Source organism: Dendrobates tinctorius, unplaced genomic scaffold (genome assembly GCF_039654945.1).
Source record: "Dendrobates tinctorius isolate UK_male_01 unplaced genomic scaffold, ASM3965494v1 ptg000293l, whole genome shotgun sequence".
Classification (NCBI taxonomy): Eukaryota; Metazoa; Chordata; class Amphibia; order Anura; family Dendrobatidae; genus Dendrobates; species Dendrobates tinctorius.
Window position 1 is genome coordinate 11107832 of NW_027361960.1, and position 15872 is coordinate 11123703.

General features: G+C 44.4%; 1 protein-coding gene across 1 annotated transcript in view; it reads right to left on the reverse strand.

Annotated features, from left to right (window-relative positions):
* AGT (angiotensinogen) overlaps window positions 1-1320 on the reverse strand; it is a 41778-nt gene extending 40458 nt beyond the window's left edge. The window contains exon 1 of the mRNA XM_073560122.1: window positions 1182-1320. The gene's annotated coding sequence lies outside the window, so the exon portion shown is untranslated. The remainder of the gene's footprint in view (window positions 1-1181) is intronic.
* Between the last annotated feature and the right edge of the window lie 14552 nt (window positions 1321-15872).

A 15872-nucleotide genomic window follows, 5' to 3' on the forward strand; every position in this document is an offset into this window, starting at 1 on the left:
GGGTCTCAGAAAATGGCGCTTTTATTTTCTTTTTTACAGACTTTGTTTTTTTTCACTACTTAAATAAAAAAGAACCTAAACATATTTGGTATCTATGAACTCGTATTGACCTGGAGATTCATAATGGCAGTTCAGTTTTAGCATTTGGTGAACATGGTAAGAGAAAAGAAAAAAAAAAGTGGAATTGCACTTTTTTTTTTTGCAATTTCACCGCACTTGGAATTTTTCTCATGTTTTTCAGTACACGATATGGAAAAATCAATGGTATCATTCAAAAGTACAACTTGTCCAGCAAGAAGCAAGCCCTCCCACGGTCATATTGACGGAAAAATAAAAGTTTATGGCTCTGGGAAAAAGGGGAACGAAAAATGAAAGCACAAGTAATTAAAGTCTTTGGGTTATGAAAGGTCTCATGCAGTGTTTACAACGATGGCCTAAGCTACATAAAATTAATAATAAAATCCCTAGTTATTGTGCAAAATAGATGTGCCAAAATGAGTGCTTTTTTTTTCCTGCCAGAAAACGGGAGCAAGTAGCCTAACAAATTTCCCCCAAAGTGTCTGAAGTTGCCTAGCAAAGTACAGCAGCCCCTATGTGCCTGGACCAGGGACGCCATCAGTCCCGCAAAGTGCCACTAACCACCTGGCAGAAATTAGAAATGTGACTTTTTTCCCATAAAGCATCATCTCTGCAGGGTTGGGCAAAGAATTCACATCTTTCTTTTCCACAGTTGGGCTGATAAATTTAACTGAGTACAAGTTAAAAATGTCAGAGGAACCAATTACAACCAAAGGCATAAAATACAGCGGTGGCCAAAAGCTTGGGTGGCTTCTCCGTTCATGTACAGTATGTTCTATGTAGTCATTTATATTGGCAGGAGTCATTGAACCGTGTGCAGCCAAACCTTTGTGATGTATATAGTATTATTAGCCTCGCTAGCAGCAGCTTAACCCTTCTAATGCTGAATGCAGATCTCAGCATCAGGACCCTAGAACTTGCTGCGGTCATTTGCATGAGACTTCTACAAATTGCTGGACTATCTACATCTATCCCCAAACCCCTCAGTGCTGATTTTAATCAAATTAGAACTACTCTCACTGTGGTTGTACATGTATAAATGATCTAAAGACTCCGAATACCATGTTGCAGTATACCTTATTTAAAATTAAATCGGTGCTTACCTTTTGGTAACGTGCTCCGGTTTTGACTTGTTCTTGAAATCTGGATCAAGCAGAGATGTTGCTTCAGATATTATATCAGCCGTTGCATAACCTCGGTTGCTCATTAACCCATCGGCATGGGCCCCTCTCTGTTCAGAATGTTCTGTGACCACTCGCTGTTCATTATTTACATTTTGTAGGGCCACCAACATGGCCCACCTGCACTCGGACTCCAGGCAGGAGAAAGGATTTCATCATAGGTTGCACTCTTTGCCTCATATTAAAGCAGAAAGACAAACCTAAACAAACAAGTGAGACTTCTTGTGTTTATTGGAAAAGCAGGAGGCTTCACATCTGTTTCCTAGGAAGTAGTAATGCAAGTTCAGTCTGTATTATCGCGCAGAAACCATTATTTGCAAACACAGACGTAAACTGTTTTTGTGCTTTAATTACAAAACTTTAAAAAGTCACATGAAGTTACTTCATGTCAGGAGTGGACAAAAATTACACATATTTATCCAGGCACTGGTAACCAAAACCTTAAAATTCAGGTTTAAAGGCAGTTCTCGCATCGAATCAACGTCCTCCACATGGGTTTCCAGCAAACGTAGATCAATAGGTTTCAAACATGCTTGAAGGTTTTTTCTGTGCATGTTGTGAGGTAGCGCTGTCATTTAAGTAGGGGATCACTCGCTCAGCAGCCACAAAATCAGATCTGGCACAGATTTTCCATAAACCAGTATAGTCCTTGCGGTTTATTAGGCATCATAAACCATGACCAGCAACATAAAGATCATATAAACGGCATAGAGTCCATGACAGAGCTTGACTCTGTTAGCAATGTCCAATCCGCAAGCATTTCAGCCTCACAGTTATATCTCACCCACGTCTGGGTTTCCTCATGGCTGCTTCTCCATACTGCAGACATTCAGTCCCTCCAGGGAACTCTCAGGCACTTGCAGCCATTACTCATAGCGTCCACACGTGCTGTCAGGCAGGAAGCCCCATCTCAGCGGGACCTTCCACACTGGACCAACCAGGTCCCAACATTCAGCACATGTGACCTAACCTGGCCACATTATATGGTTCATAGCCACGCCCACCGGGTCACATGACTCTGACCTCAACACAGGTCCTTCAAGCATTTACACATTCTTTCCAACAGTGCTTTAAACACACCCCCTGGGTGGGTTTGTAGGTAACCAGGCCCGCCCATCTCTCTAGTTACCTGGAGACTTCTCCCTTACACATTGAAACAACACCTCAGCAATATCATTGCTGAACAACACATAAGTCTCCATCCCAAAGCCACCCACTTTGGGATACATTACGGCCATTCCGTATTCTGCCATTCATCCTTTCTCCTGGGACATCCACACAGCGCCCCCTAGCGGACTCAGTGGTTACTACACCACAGTGTATTTTACGTGGAATCTGCCTATTAAGCTCCCCATATAAAAAACCCAATGCACTGCCATGTCAAAACGACATGTTCTGTCACATCTTTTAAAAGCTTCAGAATTCATAGAATCATAGACTGTTAGAGATGGGAGGGACCTCCAGGGTGATCTGTCCAACTCCCTGTTCAGTGCAGGAGTCACTAAACCAACTCACATGTCTGTCCAGCCTCTGTTTGAAGACTTCTATTAGATGAGAACTCACCACCTCTCATGGCAGCTTGTTCCACGCATTGATCACCCTAACTGTCAAAAAGTTTTTCTAATATCTAACCTGTATCATTTCCCTTTCAGTTTCATTCCATTACTTCTCTTGTTTCCATGTGCAAATGAGAATAATGATTCCTCTACACTCTGACATCCCTTCAGATATTTGTAGACAGCTATTAAGTCTCCTCTTTTATGCAAGCTAAACATTCCCAGATTCTGAAATCGTTCCTCATACGACATGCTTTGCCGTCCGTTAACTAGTGTTAGGGCTCATACTCACTGGCGCGAAATACGGACGAGTGCAATGCGATAAAAAATCGGATTGCACTCGGACCAATGTTATTCAATAGGTGACATCTCATTTGCGAGTTTTTTCTCAGCCAAAATCGGACTGAGAAAAAAATCACAGCATGCTGCGTATTGCTGTGATTCTTGGACGAGACCCGCCAATGCAAATCAATGGGTGCGTGAAAGAAATCGCACAGAACTCGCACCATGTGAGTGCTGTCTGATTTATACACAGCCATGTCCTTTGAAAAGCCGGCAATTCATATGCAGCTACTGTAAAATCGCACTGACAGCTCACAAAACATTACATATATACACATTTATATATGTAAAATATACACTCACTGGCCACTTTATTAGGTACACCATGCTAGTAACGGGTTGGACCCCCTTTTGCCTTCAGAACTGCCTCAATTCTTCGTGGCAGAGATTCAACAAGGTGCTGGAAGCATTCCTCAGAGATTTTGGACCATATTGACATGATGGCATCACACAGTTGGCGCAGATTTGTCGGCTGCACATCCCTGATGCGAATCTCCCGTTCCACCACATCCCAAAGATGCTCTATTGGATTGAGATCTGGTGACTGAGGAGGCCATTTGAGTACAGTGAACTCATTGTCATGTTCAAGAAACCAATCTGAGATGATTCGAGCTTTATGACATGGCGCATTATCCTGCTGAAAGTAGCCATCAGATGCCTGTTCTTAGCTGAGAGGAGTGGTACCCAGTGTGGTCTTCTGCTGCTGTAGCCCATCTGCCTCAAAGTTCGACGCACTGTGCGTTCAGAGATGCTCTTCTGCCTACCTTGGTTGTAACGGGTGGCAATTTGAGTCACTGTTGCCTTTCTATCAGCTCGAACCAGTATGCCCATTCTCCTCTGACCTCTGGCATCAACAAGGCATTTCCGGCCACAGAACTGCCGCTCACTGGATTTTTTTTCTTTTTCGGACCATTCTCTGTAAACCCTAGAGATGGTTGTGCGTGAAAATCCCAGTAGATCAGCAGTTTCTGAAATACTCAGACCAGCCCTTCTGGCACCAACAATCATGCCACGTTCAAAGGCACTCAAATCACCTTTCTTCCCCATACTGATGCTCGGTTTGAACTGCAGGAGATTGTCTTGACCATGTCTACATGCCTAAATGCACTGAGTTGCCGCCATGTGATTGGCTGATTAGAAATTAAGTCTTAACACACAGTTGGACAGGTGTACCTAATAAAGTGGCCAGTGAGTGTATATATATGTAATATATATTATATGTATAAATACATATAATATATAATATATATATATAAATATACATTATTATTATTATTTATTTATATAGCACCAATGATTCCATGGTGCTGTACATAAGAAGGGATTACATACAAATTACAGATATCACTTGTAGTAAACAAACTTACCATGACAGACTGATACAGAGGGGAGAGGACCCTGCCCTTTCGACTAACATGCTACAGGATGGTGGGGAAGGAGATAGTAGGTTGGGGAGTTGCAGCAGTTCTGGTGCTGGTTGAGGTGATATCTCCAGTAGTGGTGAGGAGGTAGTGGGGTCATTGCAGGCTGTAGGCTTTCTTGAAGAGGTGGGTTTTCAGGCTCTGGCTGAAGGATCCAAATGTGGTTGCTAGTCGGACATGTTGGGGCAAAGAATTACAGAGGATGGGGGCTATTCGGGAGAAGTCTTGGAGGCGGTTGGGTGAGAAGCGAATAAGTGTGGAGGAGAGTAGGAGGTCTTGGGAGGATCAGAGATTACGCAAGGGAAGGTATCGGGAGATTAGTTCAGAGACATGTGGGGGAGACAGGTCATAGATGGCCCTGTAGATCAGTATTAGTAATTTGAACTGGATACTCTGAGGAAATGGAAGCCAGTGAAGAGATTTGCAGAGGGGAGAAGTGGAGGAGCAGCGAGCAGAGAGATGAACCAGTCGGGCAGCAGAGCCAAGGACGGACCGGAGAGGTGCGAGGGTGCTAGGAGGGAGACCACAGAAAAGGACGTTGCAGCAGTCGAGGCGGGAGATGATGAGGGCATGCACAAGCATCCTAGTAGATTGAGGGTTGAGGAAAGGACGGATTCTGGAAATATTTTTGAGCGGGAGGCAACAGGAGGTAGAAAGAGCCTGGATGCGCGGTCTGAAGGACAGGGCAGAGTCAAGGGTCACTCCGAGGCAACGGACTTCCGGTACTGGGGAAAGCGTGAGGTCATTAATTGTGATAGATAAGTCAGGTAAGGAAGATCTGTGAGATGGAGGACAGATGATGAGTTCGGATTTGTCCACATTGAGCTTGAGGAAGCGAGAGGAGAAGAAGGAGGATATGGCTGATAGACACTCCGGGATTCTGCACAGCAGAGAGGTGACATCTGGGCCATAGAGGTAGATCTGAGTGTCGTCAGCATAAAGGTGGTACTGGAATCCATGGGACTTTAGAGTTGACCCAGGCAAAGGGTATAAATTGAGAAGAGTAGGGGTCCTAGAACAGTGCCTTGGGGGACTCCAACAGAGAGAGGGTGGTATGAGGAGGTAGTGTGGGAGTGGGAGAGGCTGAATGTGCGGTTTGAGAGGTATGAGGAGATCCAGGATAGGGCGAGGTCTTTGATGCCTAAGGAGGAGAGGATCTGTAGTAGGAGGCAGTGGTCAACTGTGTCGAATGCAGAGGACAGGTCTAGAAGCAGGAGTATAGAGTATTGTCCGTTTGCTTTGGCTGTAAGTAGGTTGTTAGTAATTTTGGTCATGGCTGTCTCAATGGACTGATGGGGTGGAAACCAGATTGTAGATTGCAAGTTAGGCTATGTGCACACGTTGCAGATTCTGCTGTGGATCCGCAGCGTTTCAGGCTCTGCGGGTACGCAGCAGATTTAGCTGCGTTGTACAGTACCATTGTTTTCAATGGTAAACTGAAAAACGCTGTGCACATGCTGTGGATTTTTCCGCGCAGATTTGCTGCGGGTTCAAATCTGCAGCATGTCAATTCTTTGTGCGGAATCCGCAGCGGTTTCACACCTTCTCCATTGTAGAGGTGTGAAACTGCAGGGCTAAACCGCAGGCTAATCCGCAGGTAAACCGCAGGTTTCCGAATCCGCAGCACCTAAAACTACGTGTGCACATAGCCTTAGATGAGAGGAGGGAGGAAAGTTCTGCGTGGACGTGCAGCTCCAGGAGTTTGGAAGCGAATAGGAGCAGTGATATTGGGCGATAGCTGGACATAGCGGTTGGGTCGAGGGATGGCCTTTTAAGGATAGGCGTGATTGTGGCATGTTTAACAGCAGAAGGGAAGGTACCGGATTTTAGCGGTAGGTTGAAGAGGTGGGTTAGGGATGGGATAAGTGTGGTGGTGAGGTTGGGGAGGAGGTGGGTTGGGATGGGGTCAAGTGCACAGGTTGTGAGGTGCAATTTGGAGAAGAGGCGACCTATCCATTAAAGTAAATGGCTGCTCACTCTCCCCAGTACCACAAGCCGGCTGCCTCAGGGCAATCCCCGACTCCGATCTCTCCCCCAAACCACACATCCATGTCCCCTCCACCTCCTGCCGACTTCAGCCCAAAAATACCTCCCGGTTCCGTACATTCTTCATGCAAGAATCCGCAAAAACCCCAGTCCATGCCCTCCTCTCCCGCCTCGACCACTGCAACCATATGCCCCGTAGCCTCCCCCAGAACACCCTCGCTGCCCCCCCTCCAATCCATCCTAAACTCTGCTGCCCTACCAATCTACCCATCCCCCCGCCACTCCCCGGCCTCTCCCCCCTGTCAATCCCCTCACAATTACCCCAAAAGACTCCAGATCAAAACCTTAACATACAAAGCCATCCACAACCTGTGCCTGCTATATATGCGACCTTGTCTCCCTGTACTTACCTGCTCGCAACCTCCGATCTTCAAGAGATCTCCTTCTCAACTCCCCTCTTATCTCCTCTTCCCACAATTGCATACAAAATTTCTCTTGTGCATCCCCCCTACTCTGGAGCCCTCTACCACAATATATCAGACTCTCGCCCACCATGGAAACCTTCAAAAAGAACCTGAAGACATACCTCTTCAGACAAGCCGATCCACCAAACCACTGGACGACCAGCTCTACCCCTACCTATTTCTTTGTAGATTGTGAGCCCTCACAGGCAGTGACCTCTCTTTCTGTACCAGTCGTGACTTGTATTGTTTAGATTACTGTTCTTGTTTTTTTTATTATGTATACCCCTCCTCACATGTAAAGCACCATGGAATAAATAATGCTATAGTAAATAATCATAGTTTCTTTGAATGGCAATAGCACTCAAGTCTAACTTTTTTTTACACATTATTGTGCCATCAACATGCGCTGCTGATGCCACTATTCAAGATAACCTTTCAATAGCATCCAGAGTACAGTGGCAATGAAGCTGTCTAGGATTATCCACAAAGTGCACCCCAGCTATTCCAAATCAGCTTCAGTGCAGTGCTTAGAAGCTCTACTCAATGTAGAAACATGTTTAAAAGACAAAACGTTCTCTGTACTCTAGCACGTACATAAAAAACGTTTTAGGTAGAATGGTACTAGAAAAAAAAAAAGATACAAGAAGTTACATCTAGTACAAACCTTGCATAATACCAAAGTATTATTTGGTGTGTGTTTGATGACCAACAAATCACACCTTTCCTCATATTTTAAGACCCAGGGTGGGGGTCCGTCCAGCCAGCTTTTTGATCAAGGTAACTGAACTACCCATGTTTGCCAAAATGACTCCTCTCAAAAAGAAAAAAAAAAAATAGGAGGTATATGAAAGGCAAAATCTGGGTGAGATTAGGTGTGTCCAAACCTGACTGTTCCAGAGAAACGCTTGTCTTTCTGAGGGTCGTCGTTTTTAAGGCTGATCTGAAGCTCCACAGTCTGCAGAAACTTTCTTTTCTTCCATATAATATAAATATAATCTATATATATAAATGAATGTATGTGTGTATGTGTGTATCACCAACCAATCACGAAGCATCTTTCATTTCACCAGAGCTGTTTAAAAGAAGCTAAGCTGTGGTTGCTTGCCATGAGCAACAGTTTTCCTTCCATCCAATCACTAAGGATCTTTCATTTCACCAGATCTGTTTAAAAGAAGCCGAGCTGTGATTGGTTTTCCCACTCCACGACAACACCTCTGCAGACACTGACCGGGTGGGAGAAATCTAGCATCCCTAGGAACATAAGCTCCCAGCCATTGTCTGCCCCCCAGAAAAGAGCAGAGAGCACATGACAGAAATGAATCCCGCCCCTCCCGTGCCCATATACCCATCACACATTCTCCATCCCATAGGCACATCTTCCCTCTTAAAGGGATCTCCGTTATGGAAGTCAGGGCAAATCCCTCAGTGCTCTGATTCTGACCCCAGGCTTCTATTAAAGGGATCCCCAGTATGGAAGTTAGGGCAAGTCCCTCAGTGCTCTGATTCTGACCCCAGGCCTCTGTTAAAAGGATCCCCGGTATGGAATTTAGGACCGTTCCACTCAGCGCTCTGGTTCTTACCCCAGGGTCTCTTAAAGGGATCATTGGTATGGAAGTTAGGGCAATTCCACCCCAGGCCCCTCTTAAAGGGATCCCCAGTACTGAAGAGAGGGCAAACCCACTCTGCGCTTTGGTACTGACCCCAGGCCTCTCTTAAAGGGATCTCCGGTATGGAAGTTAGGGCAAATGCCTCAGCACTCTGATTCTGACCCCAGGCTTCTATTAAAAGGATCTCCGGTATGGAAGTTAGGGCAATTTCACTCAGCACTCTGGTTCTGATCCCAGGCTCTCTTAAAGGGATCCCTGCAATGGAAGTTAGAGCAATTCCACTCAGCGCTCTGGTTCTTACCCCAGGGTCTCTTAAAGGGATCATTGGTATGGAAGTTAGGGCAATTCCACCCCAGGCCCCTCTTAAAGGGATCCCCAGTACTGAAGAGAGGGCAAACCCACTCTGCGCTTTGGTACTGACCCCAGGCCTCTCTTAAAGGGATCTCCGGTATGGAAGTTAGGGCAAATGCCTCAGCACTCTGATTCTGACCCCAGGCTTCTATTAAAAGGATCTCCGGTATGGAAGTTAGGGCAATTTCACTCAGCACTCTGGTTCTGATCCCAGGCTCTCTTAAAGGGATCCCTGCAATGGAAGTTAGAGCAATTCCACTCAGCGCTCTGGTTCTGACCCCAGTCTCACTTAAAGGGATCATTGGTATGGAAGTTAGGACAATTCCACTCAGTGCTCTGGTTTTGACCCCAGGCCCCTCTTAAAGGGGTCCCCCGGTATGGAAGCGTGGTCAAATCCACTCTGTGCTCTGATTCTGACCCCAGGCCCCTCTTAAAGGGATCCCCGGCATGGAAGTGAGGGCAAATCCACTCTGCGCTTTGGTATTAACCCCAGGCCTCTCTTAAAGGGATCTCCGGTATGGAAGTTAGGGTAAATCACTCAGCGCTCTGATTCTCACCCCAGGCTTCTATAAAAGGGATCATTGGTGTGTTAGATAGAAAATAGATAGAAAATACCCAAAAGTGACACCATTCTAAAAACTGCACCCCTTAAGGTGCTCAAAACAACATTCAAGAAGTTTATTAACCCTTCAGGTGCGTAACAGAAATTTTTCTGAATATTTAAAAAAAATGAACATTTAACTTTTTTTCACAAAAAAAATACTTCAGGTTCAATTTTTTTTATTTTACCAAGGGTAAAAGGAGAAATTGGACTGGAAAAGTTATTGTTCAATTTGTCCTGAGTACGCTGATACCTGATATGTGGGGGGGAACCACTGTTTCGGCGCATGGCAGAGCTCAGAATGGAAGGAGCGCCGTTTGACTTTTTCCATGCAAAATTGGCTGGAATTCAGATCGGACGCCATGTCACGTTTGGAGAGCCCCTGATGTACCTAAACAGTGGAAACCCCCCACAAGTGACCCCATTTTGCAAACTAGACCCCCCAAGGAACTTATCTAGATATGTGGTGAGAACTTTTAACCCACAAGGGCTTCACAGAAGTTTATAACGTACAGCGGTACAATTAAAAAATCATATTTTTTCCACAAAAATGATCTCTTCACCCTCAATTTTGATTTTCCAAGGGTAACAGGACCCTAAAATTTATTGTGCAATTTGTCCTGAGTACGCTGATACCCTATATGTGGGTGTAAACGACTATTTGGGCGCATGGCAGAGCTCAGAAGGGAAGCATCGCTATTTGACTTTTTTGGCTGGAATTGAGATCGGACACCATGTTGCGATTGGAAAACCCCTGATGTACCAAAACAGTGGAAACCCCCAACAAATGACACCATTTTGGAAACTAGACCCCCCAAGGAACTTATCTAGATGTGTGGTGAGAACTTTGAACCCCCAAGGGCTTCACATAAGTTTATAACGTACAGCCGTACAATTAAAGAATCATATTTTTTCCACAAAAATGATTTTTTCACCCTCAATTTTTATTTTCCCAAGGGTAACAGGACCCTAAAAGTTATTGTGCAATTTGTCCTGAGTACGCTGATACCCCACATGTGGGGGTAAACCACTATTTGGGCGCATGGCAGAGCTCGGAAGGGAAGCAGCACCATTTGACGTTTTTGGCTGGAATTGAGATCGGACACCATGTCGCATTTGGAAAGCCCCTGATGTACCAAAACAGTGAAAACCCCCCACAAATCACACCATTTTGGAAACTAGACCCCCCAAGGAACTTATCTAGATGTGTGGTGAGCACTTTGAACCCCCCAGTGCTTCACAGAAGTTTATAACGCCCGGGCGTGAAAATAAAGAATCGTATTTTTTCCACAAACATGATCTTTTAGTCACCAATTTTTTTATTTTCTCAAGGGTACCAGGAGAAATTGGACCCCAAAAGTTGTTGTCCAATTTGTCCTGAGTACGCTGATACCCCATATGTGGGAGAAAACTACTGTATGGGAACATGGCAGGGCTCGGAAGGGAAGTAGTGACGTTTTGGAATGCAGACTTTGATGGAATGGTCTGCCGGTGTCATGTTGCCTTTGGAGAGCCCCTGATGTACCTAAACAGTGGAAACCCCCCACAAGTGACCCCATTTTGGAAACTAGACCCCCTAAGGAACTTATCTAGGTGTGTGGTGAGCACTTTGAACCCCCAAGGGCTTCACAGAAGTTTATAATGCCCGGGCATGAAAATAAAAAAATCATATTTTTTCCACAAACATGATCTTTTAGTCCCCATTTTTTTATTTTCCCAAGGGTGACAGGAGAAATTGGACCCCAATAGTTGTTTTGCAATTTGTCCTGAGTAGGCTGATACCCTATATGTGGGGGTAAAACACTGTTTAGGCGCATGGCAGAGCTTGGAAGGGAAGGAGCACCATTTGACTTTTTCAATGCAGAATTGGCTGGAATTGAGATCAGATGCCATGTTGCATTTGGAGAGCACCTGATGTCCCCAAACAGTGGAAACCCCCCAATTATAAGAGAAGACTGAGAGGAGACTTAATAGCTGTCTACAAATATCTAAAGGGCTGTCACATTGTAGAAGGATCAACTTTATTCTCATTTGCACAAGGAAAGACTAGAAGCAATGGGATGAAGCTGAATGGGAGGAGACACAGATTAGATATTAGAAAAAACTTTTTGACAGTTAGAGTGATCAATGAGTGGAACAGGCTGCCACGAGAAGTGGTGAGTTCTCCTTCAATGGAAGTCTTCAAACAGAGGCTGGACAGACATCTAACTGGGATGATTTAGCGAATCCTGCTTTGAGCAGGGGGTTGGACCAGATGGCCCAGGAGGTCCCTTCCAACTCTACGATTCTATGATTCTATGATTCTAACTCCAACCCTAACCCCAACACATCCCTAACCCTAATCTCAGCCCTAACTCTAGCCCAAACCCTAACCCTAGCCCTAAACCTAACCCTAAACCTAGCCCTAACCCTAATGGGAAAATGGAAATAAATACATTTTCTTTCAATTTTGTTATTTTTCCCTAACTAAGGGGGTGATAACGGGGGGGGGTTTGATTTACTATTTATGGCGGTTTTTATTTTTGGCAGCTGTCACACGCTAAATGAAGCTTTTTATTGTAAAAATAGTTTTTACATCACCACATATTGAGAGCTATAATTTTTCCATATTTTGACCCACCAAGTCATGTGAGGTCTTATTTTTTGTGGGACGAGTTGATGTTTTTATTGGTATCATTTTCGAGCACGTGACATCTTTTAATCGCTTTTTATTCTGATTTTTGGGACGCAGAATGAACAAAAAACAGCGTTTCATGAATTTATTTTGGGGGGTGCGTTTACACCGTTCTGCGTGCGGTAAAATTGATAAAGCGGTTTTATTCTTCGGGTCAGTACGGTTACAGCGATACCTCATTTAGGTAGTTTTTTTATGTTTTGGCGCTTTTATGCAATGAAAACAATTTTGTATAAAAAATAATTATTTTTGCATCGCTTTATTCTGCGAGCTATAACTTTTTTATTTTTTTGCTGATGATGCTGTATTGTGGTTCATTTTTTGCGGGACAAGATGACGTTTTCAGCGGTACCATGGATATTTATATGCGTCTTTTTGATCGCGCGTTATTTCACTTTTTGTTCGGCGGTATGATAATAAATCATTATTTTTTGCTTCGTTTTTTATTTTTATTTTTTAAGGGGTTCGCTAAAGGGGTTAACTAATAAGACAGTTTTATAGGGCGGGTCGTTATAGACGCGGCGATACCAAATATGTGTACTTTTATTGTTTTGTTTTTTTATTTCCAAAAAATTAATTTATTAGGGAATATTTTTTTTTTTTAATCTATTTAGCGATTTTTTTAAAATTATTTTTACACTTTTTTTTTTTTAACTTTATTACATTGTCCCAGGGGGGACATAACTGTCCTGTGACAGATCGCTGATCTGTCACATCACAGGTCACTGTGTCAGATCAGCGATCTGTCACAGGCATAGACGCAGACTTCCTCATGCCTGCGCTTTGCAGGCACTGAGGAAGTCAGCTCTCTACAGGCCCCCGAAGGTCCCCGTCGCCATCTTGGATCCGGGGACCTGTAGGGAAAGAGACCCCCGCAGCAACGCTGCACATTGCGCTGCGGTGGCGGGCTCAGGGTAGCACGGAGAGAGCCCCCTCCCTGCCGATGCTTCCCTTTAACCCCCGGTACACCGTGATCGTGTTTGATCGCGGTGTGTAAGGGGTTAACGTGTCGGGGGCGATCCGTGACCGCCCCTGACACATTTTGCCGGGTGTCAGCTGTGATAATCAGCTGACACCCGGCCGCGATCGGCGGCGCTCACCACGTGGGCGCCGCTGATCGCTATGATGTAATATTCCGTCCATGGTACTTAGGGCCCTGGTCACATGGACGGGATATTACGTCCAATGTAGGAAAGGGGTTAAATAGAACCTACCATTTAATCCTCTTTTTTGTACTGATAGGTGTTATGTCTCATCTAGCTCAGAAATCTGCTGTAATGAAGCACGGACAGATGACGGTGGCGCAGCAGGAAGGCTGAGCAGAAACAATGGAGAATGTAGTAGCACGATGGAAGCAGGAGGACCACAACTGGAGCCACAGGATATCATGAGCAGAATTGATTTAACGGCAATGGCGGTAAGAGATGCAGACTCCGATCAGGCACAGATCAGAGTTGCATCAGTTTTTCTCGGGCGTGGAGAGGGGGAAAAAAGGTTTCTCCACCTTCTGTATTATGTCAGTCTGTGAGAATCAGACACACTTAGATGTCATTCAAGTTGGGTCCATTTTTTTAATGGGCCCATAGACTTGCATTGCCGTTTTTGATCTGACACTGGGATCAAAATCAGACTTGTCACCGATTTTTTCCATGGAGCACTGGGTCCGAGCAAAGAATCTGACATTTGCACAGCCCCATAAAATATCATAGGTACGAGTGTTATCCGTCAACACCACAGATAGCAAACTCATTAATGGCGCTATGCAAACTAGTAAAATAAATAAACAATTATTTTACTCGTTTACATAGCGCCATTAATTCCACAATGCTATGTATACATACTATATATAGAAATAAATTAAATATTTATAAATAAATCTAAATATATTTATAGATATATAATTACACATACTGTATATATGCTCTTCGATTTTCACTCACTGACAAAATGGAGAAACTTTTCCCCCCTCTCCACCTCCAAGAGAAACTGATGCCACACTGATCGCATTCTGATCAAAGCCTGATCAGAGTCTGTAACTCTATTATGTATGTGTGTATGCGTGTGTGTGTATTGCATAGTATATTGTATGTCTATGCCTGTTGCAGAGTGTGGTCTATGCCTGTTGCAGAGTGTGGTCTATGCCTGTTGCAGAGTGTGGTCTATGCCTGTTGCAGAGTGTGGTCTATGCCTGTTGCAGAGTGTGGTCTATGCCTGTTGCAGAGTGTGGTCTATGCCTGTTGCAGAGTGTGGTCTATGCCTGTTGCAGAGTGTACGTCTAGGCCCGTTGCAGAGTGTACGTCTAAGCCTGTTGCAGAGTGTATGTCTAGGCCTGTTGCAGAGTGTACGTCTATGCCTGGTGCTGAGTGTAGGTCTTAGCCTGCTGCGGAGTGTATGTCTACACCTGTTGCGGAGTATACATCTCTGCCTTCCTCTGGATCTTGTGGTCCAGTGGCTCTCAGCCGGTCCTCAATGCCCACAGCTAGTTCTGTGGTCTGTATAGAGACTGACCTGAGAGTCATTGTGATCATGGTTTAATTTCTTAAATGGCCGGTAATATTTTTATTACAGTGTTGCTTATTGCTATTCCAATAAAAAAAAAAAAACAATAAGAAAGAAAATAAAAGTGTCATGGGAGCTTTTTTCTGTTCACTTTATTTTTACACAGTTACAATGATGGGAGTGATCATTACTACCCTCAGTACTCTACAAATTGAACCAGGAATTATAGGTGGTGCCATTTACAGAAGGCAGACCACAAAAATCTATACCCATTGTGGTATCGTAATGTCAACTCCTGTCCCAAGTTACATTAAAATTGTTATGGAGTGCCTTAAAATAGTATATGTCCTACACAAAAAACTACCCAATAAAAGACTGAAGACAGTGACACAGAGCTGCAGACACTAGCAGACACTAGCAGTGTCGGACTGGGGTGCCAAGGGCCCACTAGTAATCATCTCCAGGGTCCCACTTTTACAGGTACATGCAAATGTGACATTATCCTCAACCACAAATTTATATTAGCTGAAGCTCGGCGTTGCCTGGGCATAGTAACCAACTGTGGTTAGTTATAACAAATTATAATGATTAGATTGCACATAAAAACCGTGCATCTAATCATATCCTGTGTGATACTGACTGCTGAGCTGTGTATCTAATCCTATTCTGAGTGATACTGTCTGCTGAGCCGTGTATCTAATACTATTCTGTGTAATACTGTGTGCTGAGCTGCGTATCTAATCCTATCCTGTGTGATACTGTCTGCTGAGCCATGTATCTATTCCTATCCTGTGTGATACTGTCTGCTGAGCCATGTGTCTAATCCTCTCCTGTGTGATACTGACTGCTGAGCTGTGTATCCAATCCTATCCTGTGTGATACTGGGCTCCGCCTGCAGTCTGTGTCAGAGGGTGGTCTGTGTTGGCACGGTAATAAATTGTGTTATTTCCAGCTTTACAGAAGGATGATAACACCATAGAAATGATAAGACTAATAGGCCTCAGTTACCACAACTGTCTACAAAGAAAATTGTTGCTGATAGCAACCAATCACAGCTCATTTTTCATCTTTTAAACAGCTCTGGGACAGCGTGGTGAGTTTTTAGTGGCGAC